Source organism: Galleria mellonella, unplaced genomic scaffold, assembly GCF_026898425.1.
Source record: "Galleria mellonella isolate WM207_F2 unplaced genomic scaffold, CSIRO_AGI_GalMel_v1 utg90, whole genome shotgun sequence".
Taxonomy (NCBI): domain Eukaryota; kingdom Metazoa; phylum Arthropoda; class Insecta; order Lepidoptera; family Pyralidae; genus Galleria; species Galleria mellonella.
The window spans coordinates 2,921,028-2,943,444 of record NW_026442172.1 but is presented as its reverse complement, the minus strand read 5'-3'; the positions used below and the strand labels follow the sequence as shown (position 1 = coordinate 2,943,444).

General features: G+C 30.7%; 1 protein-coding gene and 1 long non-coding RNA gene across 3 annotated transcripts in view; one reads left to right on the top strand and one right to left on the bottom strand.

Moving 5' to 3' along the window:
• LOC113523309 (teneurin-a) overlaps window positions 1-22,417 on the top strand; it is a 423,960-nt gene that overhangs the window by 78,441 nt on the left and 323,102 nt on the right. The window lies entirely within an intron of this gene.
• On the bottom strand, window positions 3,425-17,452 carry LOC128202355 (uncharacterized). The gene is made up of 4 exons (XR_008253737.1): window positions 17,082-17,452; window positions 16,740-16,756; window positions 15,396-15,585; window positions 3,425-3,895 (listed from the first exon to the last, which is right to left on the bottom strand). It is a non-coding gene; the product is annotated as an uncharacterized LOC128202355 (long non-coding RNA).

Below are 22,417 nucleotides of genomic sequence, written 5' to 3'. Positions count from 1 at the left end.
TATAATAGATATTTGAGTAGTCAATCAGTAGTTTAGTTATTTATTATCTTGCGTGAATATTATGTTTTCTTTTTTCCATAACGAAATAAAATATTTTACTTTCATGATTTATTGTTGGTTATTGTTTTAAAACGATAATTAATGATTTTAAAATATTGTTCATTTCCGTTTTCAATGTAACTGATAGTCGCTGTAAATATAACTTGAACCTGTACTTATGGATCCTACCAAGTACAATCCTTTATTTGAGGGATACCGATGTGAGTTCTTTTAGAAGATAAAATTTTATAAAATTACTAGCTGACTCGGTAAACGTTGTTTTACCATATACATTATTTCTAGAACTATACATGAAAATAATACTACAATTATTATATTCGATTGTCATCCTGCAACACTATTGCGGCATATAAAAATTGCGATTAAACAACAGGGGTTGATCGTAAAAGCGTGAAAATTTTAATTTGTATGTATTTTTCCATGCTAAATCATAATAAAATAAAAATAAAAAAAAATTGTCAATAAAATAAAAAATAAATATTTAGGGGTGGGTCACTCTTATAATTAGGAGATATAAAAAATATATGTTGGCCGATTCTCAGACCTACCCAATAGGCACACAAAATTTCATAAAAATCGGTAAAGCCGTTTCGGAGGAGTTTGGTAACAAACACCGCGACACGAGAATTTTATATATTAGATTCACAATATAAGATAATTATTTAACATAATACAGATAGGTATAGATACGAATTAATTTGTTTTGTTTTGGTGAATTATAAAAAGGTATTCTTTTAGAGTTTAAGAAGAAAATACCCCGCAGCGTCCCTTTGTAGACCGAATCATGATAATTTATATACATTTCTTAAAACAAAAGGGGAAGAAATTACGGCTTAATTAAAAATATTATTAGCCTCTTGTTATTATGTTTTATAATATATTTAGAGACTCAATAAAGTGATGTAAAGTAATTAATTTTTAATAAATAAGAGAAATTATATTTATAATATAATGTGTATCGATTAAAATAAATATCTGGATCCCACTTTTCTGTGTACACTTACAAGGGACGAGTACAAAGAATTTATCCTTAAGATTTTTATTATACAAAGCTTGGATATTTACGTTAAAAATTTTAAGCATAAATTTTACTGTTGTTATTTTTAACGAAAATAAGAATTTCAGTGGAATATTAAAACACTTACCGACGTTTAAATTTAAGTATGTTGTCTTTCTAAATTATTACTAAGGCTTTTTAAATATGTAGTATTATTTGAAATTGAGAGGCAGGATTTTCACTTTCTGCCTTTATTTTTACTGTTATTATTATCGTTTTACGAAAGTGTGAGGATAGAGACGTTTTAAATGTTCACTCACATGTTTATTGAGTATTTATAAACATAGAGATTTTGTAATTCTATACGTTCTTCTCTGTTATCAATAAGCAATTCATTCTCACTTATTTGAAAGATAAGCGAGGAAGAATGATTGCATTGTTGTAATATTTAAACTTTGGAATGGAATACCTTTATTGTAATTGTTTGTATTTATAATAAGTTTTCTGATGTAATTTTTTGGAAGCAGCAATAAAGATTATCTATCTATCTGTAGATCGGCGTAGAATACAGAGAAAATCTATAATTCTTCAATTACCTATTGAGTCAACAAAATCTGTTTAAACTACAAATTAGTTAATATGTTTCTAAATGTTTATAATACAATAAAATGGATAAAGTACATTATAATATTTATTTGTATATTCATATTAATACGTGTACATTTTATACGAAGTACACTATCTGGTTAAAGGTCTCACTTCATGGTCATAAATATTATTATAATCATATACCAGTTAAATGCACTTTCGTCTTCACCCATTATTTTCGCAATACAATACAAATAATATTCTATTTAGTGATACATATATTAAAAAGTCTGCCTATATAAATCTTTAAAAGGCAATTCCCTTGCCTGCTTCCCAATAGGTAAATCGTTAATTCGCTTGCGTCCTTAACAATAAAAAAGACTAGGGGATTACAAAAGTCCTATAGAAAAGGATAAGTGGAAAATAACGGGACAAAACTGGATTGCGATTACCTAAAACATATCAAAATGGAGAAGGTTGAAGAAGGTCTTGATGTAGACCTGTGTATAATACTTATCTATACTTACCTATTTATTTTCTTAATCGTAAATAAACATGATATAACAACAGAATGTTAGGACATTTAACGATCACTTATTTACCGAAATGATTTTCCGTTTCAGTCACATGAAGAAAAGTGTTTGATTTAGCAGCACTTGAGGCCGGACCTTCCGCTGCTATAAATTTTATTGTGTTATGATTTAGGGGCGCGTATGCGATTTTATGGTAAACACTTTGCTCTTTGTGTTCAGAATGTGATTTATCGTTAGGGCCAACGTGAGATGTTGTCAATGCTCACTGGTTTGAATAAATATTGCTCTATTCTACTTAGTTTGAAAGACAAAAGATATATAAGTAGTAAAGAAATAAAAGTATATTTTATAAAAAGATATATTTTTTTATTTTTCTCACAGTGAAGTAAAATTTTTTTATACAATTTATAATTGGAAACGAGATGACGGTTTTACTGAAATTTCAATACGACTCCAGAAATGTGAGAAAATCCTTTATACTGTGTTTTTTAGGAACAGTTATTGGTGTAATTTTTGGATACTTTAAAACGAATTAGATAAGTGACTATCGTAATTGCAAAAGGTTGAGGATAAGAGAATCGTTTTTAGGAATTAATTCTAAATAAAGTCTATATTTATTTTTAAGGTAAAAAATTTATAAAAAAGTGCCAAAAATGATTCATAAATGACTGGGAGGACATTGTCACAATTATTATCGTTCATAAAAGACGATAAAATGTAATAACGTAACATTTCTTATGTTAATACTTTTCTATAGTGAAATATAGCACCTTATAAATGTATCCTCTTGCAAAATGATGGTATTTTAATTTGAACAAAACAAAATTAGTCTGCCCTAAAAGTTGCGTCGTACTTACCAGTAAAATTCGCTATAAATAAAACGTGTCTGTAGCAGGAATTAGCAGTGAAGTAATTAAAAGTTTTTATCTTCGGAATTCTTTATTAATAACTTATTATTACCGTTTGTGGTTGATTTAGGGCGAGTAAGTAGGTAATCCGCGGAGTTATATGATGCGGAAAATGTAATTACGTTAAAGGGTCGGAAATTCACAAACATTGTTGAGTTATAATTCTTTCATGATATGATTTAGAACATGAAATACTTACTTAAATTACTTTGTATCTCATGAATTTTCTACAAGTTGAATTGGGCTGTGTATAAAAGTTCAGTAACCTTTAGTATAAAGAGAGACTTGTGTATCCATAGGTACAACAAACATATATCGGGTTGAATACATAATCTATGAGTGATGTTATGCATGCCAGAAAAACCCAGGTAATGTTAATAAACTAAGATTTTATTATTTTAGAAAGAAATAGTTGTATAGTTTAAACAGGTCATTTGAATATGTTTATTCTTGTATTGCTATATCTTAAGAGTGTTTACATAATTATCTAGTTAGAAGGCGTAACCAGTTATCCCAAGTATCTGCTAATAAAAGTACTAACAACAACCAGTTTATTAAAAGTAAGCTTCATTAATTTTTTTTTTATAATACAGAGGGCAAACAAACATGCGGTTTACCTGATGGCAAGTGACTATGCAGGTGTGCTGCCGCCTTTTAAAAGAGAATATGCTCTTTTCTTGAAGGCTATGATATCGTATCGGTTTGGAGATACTGCTGCTGGAAGTTGATTCCGAAATTGGTTGTTCGTGGAAAAAAGTGTCTTGAAAACGCACCCATCGTGCGAGCGACGTGCGAGGACCGCCACTCATCTAGATGGTTGGGATGGAAAAATTTAGTTTGTGGCAGGTTGTTATTATTATATAATATAATTGATTTTTGTAAGTAATAATCAAACGGGCTCTACTATCAATCTGAAACATTAAATTTTTACTAATATTATAAATGTGAAACTGCGTTTGTTCTTTACCTTTTATTAATACCTTGACGACTTAAACAATTATTATGAAATTTAGTATAAACATGCTGCATTGAATGGAGAAGGATATAAGCTACTTTTAATCATAGTCACTTGGACGAAGTTGCGGGTAAAAGCTATATATAAATAGTTAAAAATAATTTAAGTTATAAAAATAGTAAATTCTATTAGGATAATTTTTCATATAACCTTAAAAATAAAGAAATATTTTGGAATAATATAATATCAGCTTTAACTTTTTTTTATGTAATTTCGATTGTAAGTAATAATGATGTCCCTGTGATTGATGTTCTTTAGGTACAGGTTCGTACTTAGTGTAAAATTCATGATGTGAGCACATTGAGTGTGTGTTAAATTTTTTGTTGCCTCTAGAAAATAATCTTAAAAAATAAAAATATACTTTTTTTAAAAAAAAATAATTAATTACGCCAATTGCGGTATTGACATCAAAAACAATTTTCATTTTATAAAAAAATCATAATTCAGTATCTATATTTAGTCATACAAGTGAGTTGGTTTATTTGTTACGATCGTTATAAAATTAAGTATTCATGTACTGTTTAGAATGGAGAAGGACGTTAGGCTACTATTTATTCAGGTTAATCAACATGTGCCAATCACGCGGGCGAAGTTGCACCTAAAAGTATGGTGTTGCGTAAACAAGTTTTTTACTAAGCGAATTCAAAAAGTAGGAAATTCTCATTGCGTCAATTTTTTTTTGTATGTTATTTTGTTTTTTATTTTTATGCCACTTAGAATGGCAAATAAGCTGATGGCCTACCTGATCAGCAGTACCATGGACATAACAGAGTATACTGTTTCGCCCATGTTACCTTCCTTGCGTTGCCATTGCTGAGGACTCTGGTGTTACTCCTCTGTACCCTGTCAATTCACTGCCATATCTCACCCTTCAAACTGAAACACAACCATGCAAACACAACTGCTTCACGGTAGAAACATGAATGGGACAGAGGTGCCTAAGCAAACGACTTTTGTACAAAGTCTCTCTCTGGTAAATATAAATATGTTACATAATGTCTTCACCAATTCTATGTAGATTTGATAATTCTTTTTGCAATCGAAAAGATTTACTCCCGTGTTGGTTTCTTGCTTATTCACTTTGTTACATTAAATAATAATTAAGTATGGACACCAAGTGAAAAATAAGTTGATATGTATTATTATTATTTATTTCACAATAAATTGGACTAAATTCTATCCGCGACTTCGTTCGCGGTAAATCTCAAATGACTCTATTCGAGTCAGTAAAGTAAGTAAAGAGTAGTCTATGTTGTTCTCCACCTTAAATATTAAATTTTACGATGATCGGTTGAGTCATTAAAGCGTGTGATTAAATGTGATATTAAGTTATTTAGTTAGCTATTTCTAACTAAATAACTTAATATCACATTTTCAAAAATGTCCTTTATAATGTAAACTTATGTTAAAAAGGCCTGTCCGTTTATTTATTCTATTCCGCCAAAATTATAGTCAGGTTCACTAATTTTCGATGTTACATTTGAGAGAGAATTTTATGCGATTAATACCTAATTACAAAGAAGGTATATTTTAATATATTTTATTAGGCAGTTAATTGCGAGGTTGCGGGCCGCTCGCCCAATGTCGGAATTACTCTGCCGATTTTCCAAATTGAATTAGGTAACTTTTAAATTCGTACGTTAAATTTTTATTTTAATTTAATATATATTTTTATAAGCATATTTTTTTGTTGCACTCAGATAATAATAATATCAGTTATTGGAAATAATGTGAGCACAGTAGAACTAATCTTTAAATGAGATCTCTTCCAGTCAACCCGGTTATATATATTATTTATAATTTTATTTTATGTAAAATAAAGGTTTAATTTAGAACACACTATAACCTCAGGCTTGATTGACTAAAAGACCAGAACTTAACTATTAGGTTTACACCGGTTGAAATCGATATTTTTTTTATATTAAGCGTTGTGAAAATTAGCAAACATTTTGAATCTCCCGTACTAACTTGGCAGCTGGATATGTAACACATTTGTGGAAATATTTTCGAATCTAAATCAATTTTAAACAATAAAACAAGGATAATCTATACACATATCTCTGTAACATTCTCAGAAGAGAGGATCTAATATAACTAATTCATCATCCATTTATTTTCATAGAGAATAGTTTAGTCAGCATAGATGTAGGTATCTACTTGTTATTGTAAGTTGAGGCGGAGCATCGAATATCTTTAGTGGAGCGCACTCCGTTGTTTTCGTCAGCAGGTAGTAATTACCTGCTTGCCAGCTTGCTGCTGACAGATCCAATTACATTAAAGGGATCGAACCTTGTTTCATTCGACGACATACTTTGTTATTACGTTGAATTGTTTATAGTTTGTTGGTTAAGAGGTCCTTCTTACTAAGAGTCGCAAACTAATAATAATCATTGATATTGTAATCTTTTGTAATTTATTTTTATAAATAAAGTCGTCAAATTGTTAAAGTTATAAATTTGAAATTTATGAACATAAGTTTATTTATGATTATAACTCTTTATGAAGAAAAGAAAACCCTATGGTAAAAAAATGGAATGAGAAATACCGTAATAGTAGCGTGGGCAATGCCGTGGCAATTAGTTTATATATGAGACAATTTAGAATCTATTAAAAATGTATGCTAGTAGAATAATACTTTTCATCCTAATTTACGTAGGAAAAATCTTTACAGTCTACTTTATTCTATTCTATAGAGTTTTAGTATAAACATTGAATGACGGAGAAGAAATGTTCTTGCATGGCGACCCCGTACGGGAAAACCCTCCATTAGATGAAGTGATCTCAAATGCAATGTAGGGATTCAGTGAATGCAGGTGGCTCAGGACCATTCCTTATAGCAGTCTATGTTCTATGTTCAACAGATAATGGCTTAGACGATGATCAAAATTGAACATAATTTAAGGGTTAAGAAACGGATTGTTAAAATTTCACGATTTTGCGTTTCTTAGCAAGGTGGCCTCTTAACTGTAATAACTATATAGAAATACAAAAGTTTGTCGCTGACACCTTATACATATTTATAATGTATCCTATAATTAAATTATTCTGCCTAAATTTACTGGATAAAGAGGATGCCGTAGCCTTGTGTTCTATTATCTGTATTTAACTCGTACACGCTGGATCTTGCGAACTATGGGACATAACTATTATAAATCCTATAGGTTTAAATGCAATCAACATCTGAAACTTTGTGTCAATTTAAACTTTCAATTAACCGCCAAACTGGATTTGATTTTTATTAATTTCTCAAAGAAGATTATCATTCACCTGTATTATTTTGCCTCTATGTAACGCGATATCTTCTGCGCAAATTTTTCTGCAGTCAATTAGATTTACTTCAAATCAATTTGTTTATTTTATTCATTAAATAAAAGATAAGAAATACCTTATTAACTTCTTAGACAAAAAATATAGTTTTGAAAACTTTATCTGCGGATTTAGCTAAGAAAATGTAGCACTGAAAGTAATTAACAATTTGCGTGTATTTTTGTTAGGCTTATTTATCTTCTATAATTATATAGATACTTTATTCATATCACATGTGAATTTCTCGTAGATACATAAATCATTTTCAGCAGCTAGTTAAGTTGATAGAGTTCTTTCATAAGAGGCAAAAACTGTTCAGTTTAATCAAGACGGGCACGGAGGGCGTCAATCAGGGTACCTCGTTACCGAAACGACCGGTAATTTTCTTTCACTGACCGAACGCGATTTCAAACACCATCTCTACTCTTATTGATTAGCGTCGTCTCTATGTTACATGTGAATATTGATGTATGTTTAATGTTATTTTCGTACTAGATTTTTTTTCTAGGTATTCGATGTTATATTAAGAGTATTTGGCCGCGCGGCTCTCGATAATTCTTGCTCCAATGAGAATTTCCAAAAACTCTTTCTAAGTAGATGTTTATGTGAAGAAAGATTCGTGCAAAACTTCAGATTCTTAGTATCAATAGATTTGGTTATATATTAATATATCCCTTTTCGCCGTTTTCAAGACTATAAGTTCATAAATAGTAACCAACTGTTAAATGGTCGACTCCGTATGGTTTAAAAAAACTATAAAAGAACATTATTCTCGAAATTAAAATTTCGTTCTATTATTTACAATAATTAAATGTTTGAAAGACATCTCTTTAAAAATATCCCTGAACTCATGAAGTTTTAGTGAAGGGGATTGTATCAGCATTAATTCAATTTTATTTTCGGTATAACAGACCAAAACGAAATTAGATTTGTATGATTCTAGTTTGCCATCAGTCAGACATAAATGTCATTACGTTATAAATATTGCTGTATGCGGAGACCGATAAATTACGTTTCTCAGATGCCTAAACCTATATATAAATGGTAACAGATCTCATGGTCGGACAAGGAATTACGGGCTACATACCGCGATCGAAAACATGCGAGCTAAAGCCTTCCGTAGTAAATATATAAGATACAGCAATGTTAAAAAGAAATAGAAAAGATAACCTTGGTCACAATCGAAAAAATCTAGATCGAAGAAGAAAACAAGATGCTAAATACTAATATGAAATATAGTCTTAGCGATTAGTAATTATTATAATAATCTAATCAAAATGTATACGTGTAAGCAGAATGTAGTTACAAAATATTTACTAAAGTGAATGTAGTACACAACATGCATGTTACGCATGCTGTTTAAATAAAATATTACATTGCTAATCACTAATTTAGAGCGAGGTAACAAGAGGCTTAACGACAATGAATGCGATTTACCGTAACATAATGCGATCATTAGAGTCATTTGTTCAACTTCCACGAGCTCTCCAAAGCAAATAAGTTGCAGGTTCGCAGGGCGACAACGAACGTGATTACCTCACATCGCACCGAACTCTAGGCTATAATGATAGCAATAATTTGACCGTAAGCGGCCGCACGCCGCTTTGTAGTCGCCTTGGGATCCAAGACCGATTTTAAGCTCGCTATTTTGCGCATCAGTGGACAACTATCTAAATCAACGTGGGTAATTGCCACTGTTGCGCCGTTAGCCTAATCGGCAGAGCCAGCAATAAAGTTTGTAGACCTCCATTTTAATCAAATAGAAAATGTTAGGATCAAACTAAAGTAATCCATATTTATACGATATAGGCAAACACGATGGACTGAATTTATGTTTAGCTCCGAGATAAACTTGTGATGGTAATTAAAATAATTTGGCGGGACAAGCAGCGAAGTTATAGTGACGCGTATGATTTAGTGACCTTGTTAATGGGTTTACTTCGTCAAAGTTTAGCCGGGCCTGCTCTCAGACCCTGTTAATAAGACGCCGCAGTGAACGGAGTATAGTTTTAATATTTATGTATTTAATATAACCTTGGCACATCAGTTTTTTTAGAATATGATCATTTTTTTTCAATGATAATGAAGAAATAGTGTCATATGTACTTGAATATATTTATATGCAATTAGTATACTTTAACTCAATATATATAATTAATTTTATGTTTACTTAGTCTTTTACAATAATTACTATTAATATTATTTTACGCTCCCTATTACTGTTTTTTGTAAGCAGAGAGCACAACTTTTCCTTGTATTCTTTTATATTAATACATTTTACGAAAGTAAAAGTAATTAAATGTAATATATTACTCAGGGTAACTGCAGTACTCAAGGTAATAAAATGTAATGTTAATAACATTATTGGAGTCCTAATTCATGAGTTACAATATACCTGTATAGAACAACACGAGATAGTCTTTATGTATGTAAATCATAGATGACGTAAGCGAATTAGCAAGAATTTTAAGCGTACCTACTTACTGTATCTGAATAAAGAGATGTGGGTGTAACGATCTTGTAAAGCTTTTTATTGTATTCCTATTCTCTATCAAACAAACGACCCTTAACAATTTACAGTTTCAATATTATATTTAAATTGTCCAAAAATAGGAATTGATTTCATCTGTAAACAGATTTGTATTGTAAGCATTGGAAAGCGTTGGAAAAGATTTTCTTACATAAAACCCATTGACCCGGGGCGGTAACTCACGGCGAGCGCGGGACACGCGGAATAATGGCGGCTATAATTTGCCTGTAATGGGCCTTACACTATCGCCCTGTCAGCTCTACCAAAAATAAGCTTCTTTCACCTAAATCTTTTCCAGCGGTCCTAAGATGAAGCTCTTTAGCACTTTGTTAACACGCAACACGCTGTTATGTCCAGTCTATGTTGCATTTAACATTGTATTATTTATATCATCTTCGTGTACAAGATAACAACATTGTGTTAGTATTTCTGTGATATCCATAGTTATATTCAATATAGCGATGTAACAATGGCCTCTACAGCAAAGCGGCAGGCACGTTGTTTTGCCTAAAAAATGTCAATTACTTTTTTTCCAAAGTATTGTGGTTTAAATATTTGTACTTTACTGTTTATGTTAAAATTTATATAAAATAGATGTATCTGTGTTTTTGCGATATTTACAATCCTATTTTTATTTATTTTTTATTATATCATTGTAATCTAAATTGTGTTGTTTACCAGTTTTCAGTAAATTTGATAAACTTAAAATAAATTTGAATTCAGGCATTTTATATCTATTTTATGACGTTATATTTATTTTATGAAATACTCAAGCATATTTTTAATAAAGAAATGTAAGTAGATCTTGAATATTTCCATTCCATATAACTTGTGCACAGTTCAAGGAATGAAAGCATTAAACTCGGGCGGGACACTTGTAATTTCATTATTTTGATACCTACTGTTACGCAAGTTGGGATTTTAAGATGCGTAGGTAGACACAATAAAGCAAAATAAGGATTTATATATAGAATGAGGGATTTATAAATGGTGCTTGTGCAAAATATTTGTGCAACAACGGCCCTTTGTACTGACAATTGTATAATTATACTTATTTGCCACTAGTGCATACACAGTACGTTAATAAAAATACACTAGCAAATTCCTGGCAATGACAATGAATAGTAAAGCATTTATACTATTTATACTGACTGTATTTATACAAATAACTGTACTGTATTTACTTACTTGCTATTTATACTGTGACTTACAGTATGTTAATAAACAGTTGCTGGTACATTAAAAAATTACATGAGCAAATCCCTAGCAGTGACAATGAATAGTACAGTAGAAAATGTGGGTAATACTTAAGAAATAAAAATACTCACAGCTATTATGTTTAAAAGGGTAGTCACAGATATTTATCGATTGTTTGCGTTCTGAACATTAACAGTTCGGTAGACATTTTTACTTCAAATAACATTGCACTTGTTTTATAAGGTATAAAAAGGTATTTAACTAGTAAACACCAGTCATCAATCAGGTGGTATATTAATCGTTATTGTTTTATTAATGTGATTTATTGACATAAATAATATATAATGGTTTATTCGAGAAAAAATGGAATTGGCTGAACCGGCGATATGGTCGTGGGTGTTGAATATGATAAATTGTTTGATAAAAGAAGTTTATAATGTCTCTAAACTGTGTTATTCCTTTGATTTTGTAACAATGTTAAAATCTTAAAGTATTTTCTTTTATAATGATTGACATTTTGTCAAATTCACAATCTACATATTAATATCTGTAATTAATTGTACGTAGGTGTAAAAAAAACTTAATTCAAAAATTTGCCAGAATAGTATGCGTACCTATAATTAGTTATACCTAGAATCCACAATAATTTTATGAGTCAAAATATCTATTTTTATTATGCCCATCCCTCGACCATTTGGTTCTCTTACGATACCTACGGGAAGGGAAGGGGTGGCTCATTCTATGCCCAGGTCACACGGCGTAAATGTAGTGGCAGCAAAATATCTATACTTGAATGTATTTAATAATAATCTTCTATGTAAAATAAAATAATTTAAAGTGTTATATAAATAATTACGAATTGAATGTTGTGAAATTAATTTCCATGTAATGAGTTTTAAATTGACACGAGAAGGCATCGCTGTATTAAGATTATATCCAAGGCAACAATAATATTAATTGCCTATTAATATGTAATGTAATTTTTATTATATTTATTACTGTTTCTTATCTCATGCAATTGTTTTATATAATATAATACTGGTGATTGGCTCCAGCTTTGTACGGGAATATAGATAAAAGATATATTTAATTATAATAGGTAGATAGAGCTTCGCGAACTTTTTGTGGGCTATGATGAGTACTATAAACATGTGGTGTATTATTTTATGTATAATCAATAGTTTTCGCATCGCACGTTAAATAATGACCTTTTATAGGCAAAGTTTGTATACTATGGGTTATTGTATTGTAATTATCATAGGCATGTGTAATTTATTTTAAATAACATTTATGCTACTTGCTGATAGGGTTTTTTAATGGATGATAGTGGAATGGTAGCCCCGTCCGCGCTAACACTATACGCTGGCGGTGCACCAGTGAGGGATGATATACGAGAATGTAAAAGCAAGTCAGTTGGTCCGTCGTGATGAAGAAACCTGGAAATTAGTACAATGGTTCCTCGAGGGACCACGTGGAGGTCGACCTGACAGAGTATATTGCTAGCAATTGCACTAGTAGTCCGCATTACTAACAATCCGCCTCCCCCCGCTGATAGGGTAGCTTTCTATATGTAAAAGAATATTCAAAATCGGTTAAGTAGTTCGAGTTGTGAGTATATCCATTATAAAGGAACAAAAAAAAAATCAAATCTTTCCTCTTTATAACATTAGTATAGATTAGCCAATCAGGCAAACATTGTTTTATTCCATACCGCCACCTACTATTCACTTTTTCTTATCGAGATACTGTTCTATCTTTTAAGTTGTAACAAATAATACGTCTTTACAAAATTTCATTAAAATTAGTTATACAGTTTCCGAGATTAATGTGGCCAAACATTGTGACAAGGGGTTTTTACACTTATATTAAGATAGATATACCTATTATTAGCTAATTCTTTCTTTTATAATGTTTAATAACTTTCATTGTTAGAAAACTGTGGAGTTTTTTTGTAAATAAAAAATATAAATATTTTATTTTATGGTTGACAGTATGACATTGCGTGCGTTTATTAGCTAAATCGTGAAAGTTGAAAAGTTTTTAAATTCTAGTGACTACATAAAAACAAAATCTAAAAGTATTAATTGGTATATTTGTTTTGGCATTTCGCCACATTTTTTATTAACGTAACTGAACTAAAAATAGAGGCAATTGAAAATCATAGTATGATAACATTTCAATAAATAATTCATATGTAATAAAAAATAATACCTCAAAATAACACGATGCGCATCTTTAAATAGACATGAAAGTAGTAACTAAAAAAATTCGTTAGTTTTGTTTATAACAGTTTATTACAAATAAACTGTTATACATTAATTACTAGTATTTATTAAGTCAGTGTGAGGATAGAGGCATTTGAAACACTGTTCTCACTGCCTACGTTATAAGAGAGCTGGTGTGAAAATGGACATATTAGGTCAATTGATAAATTTCTCGGTATTCATCATAATATCAGCCATTCGTAGTCCATCCCTAAACATCCTCCATGGGAAACTGTCTCAAAGAACAGTGGGTAATTATGAATAATGGTCACATTTATTTTGTTGACGATATTACATGCATGGACGTATTTAGATATGGGCACATAATTTATTCAGAATATAAAATACAGTCTTCTGCAATCTTAATAATATTATAAATGTGAATTTTGTAAAGATCTTTGAACGTTTGTTATTAAATAACCTCTAAATCATTAAATGGAATGAAATTCCGTAATCGGGTAAGTTATTTCATCATTTAACACATGGGATATTTTATATGCTGATCCACGTAGACAAAGTCACGGGAAACAGCTAAGTTAAATAACACAGGTGAAGATGAAGGGTTGCTGCCAGACAGACGCTAAACTTTATATTTAAAAAAAATCTTGAGGCAGTGTTTCGAGATGAGCACCAAATCTGTTTTCAGGATAGCGGTATAAGAATTAAGATCGCCAATCACCGATAGGAGGTAGCACATACATACACGAGAAATTGAAATTTGTACTCTATACCTTTATACCTAAGTTTTTTAATATAAACTGCAAAAAAGAAAATTTTTGGATAATCCATTACATCATGGTCACAGTACACAAAATACGTGTTGAGCAAACGAAGTAGAAGGCGTGTCCAGTAGAAATGTTGCTGGCTTTACGACGCCTCTATCTTAATTAATCGCGAGCTTCATTGCGCTCTTTATTACTGCCTTCACGGGTGATTTACCAGCTTTTGGAAATCAATCAGTATGAAACATCTGCTGTAATTCTCTTATTGACAACAAAAATTAGGTTTGGTTAGTGGTTTGTCTACAGAATTCTGTTATGAAGTTGTATAAATAATGTCAAGGACGATTGAAGGGATCAAATAAAATTACTCGCCATAATACTTTTGTAACAGTATTTATAGATAACTAAAAATAAATGGTTTAGATAAAATGTTTAAGATAAAAGCTCTAAAATAATAAGAATACTTTTTATCATTTATCAATATTCTAAAAGATATGGGATGAAATATATCACATACTTAGGATACAGGGCTCCTTCTTTTCATTTAAGTATAATAAAATATTATCTTAGGACTTGTTGAAAACTGAGAGTTGAATGTGTTTTAGTAGCACATAGCACGCAGTAGATAACACAAAACATCCTTGTAGTATTTAGGGATTTCACCAGATGGCGCGCTTTGTGATTTTACTATCAGCCCCTAACAAGTTGCTATACGGATCTACAGAGGGCGCTTTATCAGTATGCCGTTACTATTAGACTAGACTAGATAATTAAAATACCTATTGAAGACCCAACTTAGGTCGATGTATTTAAGAAATTATTTTTATCAGCCATTATGAAGAAATTTGTAAATATTAAGAACTATTGTTTTGGTAATACTTTGACCTATAATTTTATCTGGCTCTATAATTTTAAATGAGGAGACGTCTGTTTATTATATATGCAGTGTTTTTTTTTATTTAATGTCAGATTAGTTTTACTTCAATAATTAAATAAAATATTTGGATTAAGAATATTATAGTAAAATGTATAGTATAAGGTCGAACAGTGTTAGATAAATAAATTTATACTTATCTTTAAAAACAACCTACACAATAGTTCCATTTCCTGATAAAATGTACTTTATTTGTTCGTTAAATTTGGGTTATTTAGTTTAAATGACCTACTTTGATCTAAATGATTGTGTAAAATGTATATACTATCTGTAGAAATAGCCTGTTTTTACTTAGGCAAAGAGCTGTACTGGCGTGAGCTATTTATCTATCATGTTATTACCTTGGGATTGTGTTTAATTTAAAAAGTTGTCCGAAACGTCGTGTTTCCGTACGGGCGTAGTTGTTCCGTACTTGGCACACAATCACGAAGCCTCCTTCTTCATTACAAGACACTTTTTTGTCCTACGCTTCCTCCTTTATTTTTTCGTCGGAAGTTGTTTATCCATTTTAACGGTAAAGCTGAAGTTTTACTGGAAAAACAAATAGGAATTTAATAACTTTGATAAATAAATACTGATTTAATTTATTAGACTAAACAATTATTGGGATAAGTGATATTAGTTGTTAAGATACGAAGTGTAACGAATAAACGAAATTTAATTTTGTACCTATAGAGATATCTAATTTATTAAAAGTTCTAGTTCGTCTTTCTAATTTATTATGCTGTATTGAAATGAACTGAAATAACTTAAAATATTGATGGTGGCATAGAATTGGATTATATAGAGTATGTATGCCTATGTTTCATATTTTTAGATTAAGTTTGGTAAAAATTATTTCATTGCAAGTCTACAAATTCGCACAGCTGGATATAGTCAGCAAATCATCTTTTGTATAGATTAGAAAATGTGAACATACTTATTGAAAATATTTTGAATGTATGACCGTGTATTTACGTTTTTAATTCTAATCATATCAAATTTTAATCAAATTGTAAAGAAAATATTAAATTATTAAATAAAAGGATCATGTTTAGTGTTTTTCATATAAAAATTATTCAATTTATTATTAGCTCATTTGTTCAGTCATCCTTCATCCTCGTTTTCAAAGTTTGGTATGTAAATATCAAAACGGAACAATCTAAACAATATATGTACATAACAAGACGACTATTTATAAGTAAAAATTTTATTTAATTTTTGTAATCGGTGGGGTGTATCGAGGGTGAGAACGTTTCCGCACTATATTGTACTTTCACGTCTTAACGTTTCACTGATGTAATGCTCGTTCCTGAGATGTCGCCTTACACGCAAATGCAAGCTTTTGGTGAACATTTACTCGTAACTATATCCTCCTAAAATAGTTCATGAATATCACGTCTATTTTAATTAAAGCAACACTGTCAGCTTCTATTGTAAGGCGACAAGGCAGTATTTTATAAACGTCGCAAGTATCTGTCAAGAGGCTGGATGACCCAATGCTGAGTGGGCCTCTGACACTGGCTGTCAATATCGGCCCTTGTTGGGAAACTTTTCAAAATTGGAATTCCGAAGTTGGCAGAGACGTGCCGGCTCGCAGCTCTCAGTGTGCACGCTCCATCTCTCAAAGGAAATTTGGTAACGGGCCATGTATTTACGCTGGAATTGAATTATCTATTGTGGCGTAGATTATTGCATTTACTCACCGTGAAATTGCTAAATACTGAAAAAGAAAAATATTTATCGTTTTATTTGTTTGTTTCCGTAAATTAAGTGTCTACACTGTTATTATAAATTATGTTATTCTGTTTTAAAATTAAATTAGGTGTAAGTAGCTTTAAATTTAGGAACTAGACGAAAGTGAAAAGTTTAGTAAGCGATAACGAGTCTAAAGTTGCATTGTAAGTTCTGAGATTAAACGCAACCCAATTAACTGGCGTGGAGTCCGTGCCTGCCTCGACTCGATATCAGATTAGCTCGTCGCTGTATTACATTAGTGGACGTCATACTACCATACTCTACGAGTGTATAATATCTATATAACTTACCTACTTACTAATTCTATCCATCCAATTATAGCATTCGAGGTATTCAGTACCAATGCAGATAGCAATGCAGATTAGATTCGACAACATATTAGATACGAGATTGAGTATGGAATGATATCTGTTATAACATAATGTTTATGTTGCTATTTGTTGTTTATGTTATGTCAATCATAATTATCATTTCAGTTATTCACTATTTACTGCTGAATGTATGCCTCCCTAATAGACTGCCATATCATAAAAAAGTTCCTGAGCCGTTTGCATTCATTAACAACAATTACAATGTAGAGTTGTCCTCACTAGATGGAGCGACGACTCCAAATGCGTAGCACGCACGTCATTACCCTGTATATAGGTCAATTACTTAATGTACTTATTTTTTTATATCTGTAACATCATACATAAAAATGAAATATATTTATTTTAATAACAAAATTACTACTGCGCCTAAAAATGCGAAAAAAAATACAACCGTGAATGTAATTACGACAATTTTTTGTAATATGGAAGTAAATACAACACGAATATATTACAATCAATATGTAATTTAAAAGATCAAATTTAAAGAGGTGTAAGTCTTATTGTATAAAAGTAATTAAATCTGAATTAAGTTCTTCACAATTGAGTGAAAACACTACTACTAAGGGATATATTACATTGTTGAATACATACGGTCATAATATGAAAATTATATAAATTTAATTTTTAAGAAACGTAAAAACTGAAAATGACCTTATTGGCTTATTCCTAGAATATTCTTATTTATTTATTTATTTATTGGAAAACCAACAGCTTATAATTTATAGCTTAAAACAATAACAACTTATCCATATAAAAAGCCAATAACAGGTTTGCACTGACTTAGCGATATAAATTTGTCGTGGTGGTAAAACATTATAAATGTGAAGAATGAAACTGAGTTTGTTTGTTTGTTACATAATGTAGCACCTAACAGCTTAACCAATCATTATGTTTGGTATACATGTACTATATGAGAAGGATATAGGCTGCTTTTTATCCTGATAAGTAAACATATCCCGGTCACGCAACTGAAGTTGTGGGTAAAATCTGGTATGAAATAATGTAAAAATTATTGAATAATATAAAATTTTTTGTATATAATCTCTACTAATATTATAAATGCGATAAAGAGTTTAATTTATATCTCTCAACATATTAACAGCTTATCAAATCAATGTGAAATTTAATACATGTATGTGTAGTATTTGTGATGGAGACGGTATTACTTTTTTTTATCTCGGTCAATCAACATAAAATATACCGGCCACATAGATGTAGTTCTCAATTAAAAACCGTGCGTTTTTCAAGGCACTTTCTTCCACGCACAACCATTCTTTGGAATCAACTTCCAGCAACAGTATTTCCGAACCGATACGACAACATAACCTTCAAGAAAAGAGTATATTCCTTTTTAAAAGGCCGGCAGCACACCTGCAATGCCGCTGATGTTGTGGGTGATCATGGGCGACGGTAGTCACTTACCATGAGGTGAGCCGCAAGCTCGTTTGCCCTCTGTGTTGTAAAAAATAAAGGTAGTATCATAAATTAATAGTACTATAGAGCTATAAATTTGATAATGTAGTATGGCTCTAGTTTCATTTGTAAAGTGTGTTGGCGAAATGATGTCTATTTTAGTTAGAATATTCAGCTCGTTAATCTAATGCCGGCCCGCCGGTGTCTCGGGGGTGCACTGTGTGCGACACTCATTGGATTGTGTTAATCTTCGCTCATGTCATTCGACCTAACTAGGTGCACATTAAATTATTGTAAGAGATTTTATAATTAATGTGCATTAATTTGAGTTGTTGACGTTTGTTTTTAATCTTTGGTTACTTTATTTAGATAATTGTAATTGAACTTGTTTCTGACATTTTTACATGGTGTTTTTTTTATAAATATAGGGATAATTTTATGACTTAATTTTATTATGAAAGTTTTTATTAATATTATGAGTTATAGTTATTTCAATGATACGCTATTGATAATATTATGTTGATTAAATTAGGTTTTATATTTGTACAAAAAGTATAATTAGAATGTGATAGAAGTTGTAAATAAATATATAAATATTATATCTTTATTTATTAAAATTATATCTATATAATAACTAAATAAGCATTATTTGTACAATTAGTGAATAGCTATAGAGATATACGTGTTTCACGTTTCACTGAACCTCCAATATCTAATTATGGTTGCGTCATAAATTGATTAATCCCTAATTCCGTATTGGTGTCCATCTGTCTGTAGGATACGATACAATATATATGGTAATCAATACATACATGGATGTTGTACGGAATATAAGGAATATAATTATGAGATTACAATTATTCTTATTTCCATGTTATATTTCAAATAAGATTTATTTTTGTTTTAATTTAAGATATCATGTAACTCGGTATATATTTCGTAGTTATTAATATTGAAAAAGTCACAGGCAGTTTTTAGTAAATAATTTTGTTTGCAATTACATTTTGAAGTTATGCCAATTAACGTTAAATAACGAACAGAAATGCTATATTCACCACTAATGTTTACTACTACGAAAATAGATAGATGGTTTACTAGATTACCATAGGAGGATACTTTTATCATAATTACGCCGGATATACGGATATACGTTGAAGATACTATTTCTATCTTTACTAATATTATAAATGTGAAAGTGAGTTAGTTTGTTATTTTATAGCGCCTTAATAGTAATAAAAAACCAATCATTATGAAATTTGTTATATGCTATATAGGACGAAGAAGGATGTAGGCTAATTTTGACCCTGGCCAGTAAACATATCCCGATTACGCGGACGAACTCGTATGTGAAATCTAGTATTGAATAAAAGCTAAATTTCATGGAAGACTTCCCACAGTAAAAAAAACTTGTGCTGTTATTGACAATTGATTTTTACAAATTAACTAACAGTTGTTATAGATTTGTAGCTAACTTTTTGTTTTATTTAATACCATTGCCGCCAACTTTATACGCTAATAGCCAGTATGAATTAAGTTCTCTGCAATTCACGTATACTCTGTTGACTCCTCTAATGAAGTTATGCTGCTTTCGATTTATTACACTGTGGACAGTAATCTGCAACCTAAAACAAATGAGAACTTGCATGAGCAATAAGACAATTATTTATTGCATTTTATTTAGAGAATGTTGAAAAAATTACCGATAAAATATTGTATCATACAGAACTATGCGCTTAGTTTTGATGAAGGTAACTTTGATGTAAAAGTATTTGACGGCTGTCAAATATCATTGGCTTCTGATGGCAAATTTTATATTGGATAGGATGGCAGGTAGGTTTTCCGGTAAAGGGTGCATATGTAAGTAGTGTGGGTGGATATTATGCTTAAGGAAGAAGATTATAGTATAATCTAAAATTACAAGACTGTCTAAAAATAACTTATAAGAACAGATTCTTATTATTCATATTTAATTGTGAATTTTTGTTAAGGTCTTTAGTCTTTATGTCACAGTATATTATACAGTCTTTACGGAAGAGAGTTCTAATGTATTAGTCACTTCATCCATATAAATATTTTATGTATATTATTGTAGGTATACATATTAATTTTCTTAGTCTGTAGTTTTTTTTATACAATTTAGAATGGCCGATAAGCTGATGGCCCACCTTATGGAAAGTGGTATCCGTCATCTATAGATATAAACAGTACTATGAACATAACAGAGTATATTCGAGTATAGTTGAAATAAATATATATTTATTTTAATATTAGGGGAAAATGTAACAATAGTTTTTTCGTAAAATTTATGATTACTAGACTTTACTGGAGCAATAGTGCAAAGAAGTTTGGGAACAATTTTTATTAGGTTTAAAATTACTCTCCAAGACCGGTCAAGAAGATTTTGTGTAAAAATCAGCGAGTGCAGCGCTTTGCACCGATTCAGCACACGTGGTCAGCCTGATGCCTGTCCGACCTATTCAGTACGTGATGAGACTGTCTGATTATGTGGCTTGTTCCTCGTGCGGGTTTTTGATAACGTTTACAGATAAACAGAATATTCTATATATTCTTCTCTTCTTCTAGGGTATTCTTCAATACTTTTTATAATAATTATTATTATTGCAGCTGCTAACTGTCTACTACTGGACATAAGGTTTTCCCATAAGGGAAGTTTTGCCAGTAGTTGTCACGCTTGGCAGGCGGGTTGGAAACCGCAGTTATGCTTTCAGAGATGTTTTAAGAAGGATGCTGCTACCCATACCTCGCCATTCCTTAGTCGCCTCTTACGACACCTATGGGAAAGGAAGGGGCGGTCCATTCTATGTCGGGGCACACACGGTGTATAAGCGACTTCTTATATGTTGAATATTAAATAATTCCAACAAGAGAGAAGCTGGGTTTCTCAGTTATATATAGGCTAAGTTATTTTCTATAAAATTTATAGTATGGCAGTATATATGTAGAATTCTTTTGATATAGAATTTGGTTCCATCGAAGAATGGAGTAGGGCTGGGGTAATCTGCTTGGACTCTTAGATTTTTTAAATTCTGAATGATTAAAGTATGATTCACATTCTCTTGTTCCCGGTTAAAGGTTATATTTCAAAATATCACCAATTAAAATTTAAAAAATAAATAGTTGTCATAGAATATAAGTAGAAGATTACTTTTACTGCATTATAAAAGTTTTGCTGTAATCTTTGGTTTTTTTTGTCTTTTTACTTATTTTTTATTTAAGAGTTTCCTCTTGTCGGTGCAACTAATTCATGCATCTTCCTCCAGCCAGCTCTATTCCAGGCCATATCCTTTATCTCCCTATATGACATGACGCCTAGTGTTTCCTTTATCTGTCCCATGTAGTTAATCCTCGGTCTTCCTCTTCCTCTTTTGCCCTCTATCTTTCCTTCTATTATGCTCTTAAAAAAATCGTCATGTCGTATAAGGTGGCCCAGCATTTTGCCTCTTCTATTCTTTATTATTTTAATCAATCTCTCTTTTTACTATAGGTATTTATTCTAAGTCACGCAAGAAAATACGAAAAATCGTTTACAGCATTGTTGCATATTTTTTATGAAATTTATGCATAAAATACAAACGTCATTGATTGAAAATAAGTGCATATTTTGGTTTAAATGCTGTGTTGTCAGTGTCGCATTTTTTATTATTTATATTTATTTATTTAATATTTTTTATATTTGAACTAACTTTTGTCTGCTATTTCGTACGCATGGATTTTAGAAGTAGGAAAACCAACGAAATAGATTTACAATACGAAATAAACGAAATGAAAGAAACATACGAAATAGATAACTATTACTTTCAGATGACGTATGAAGATAAAAA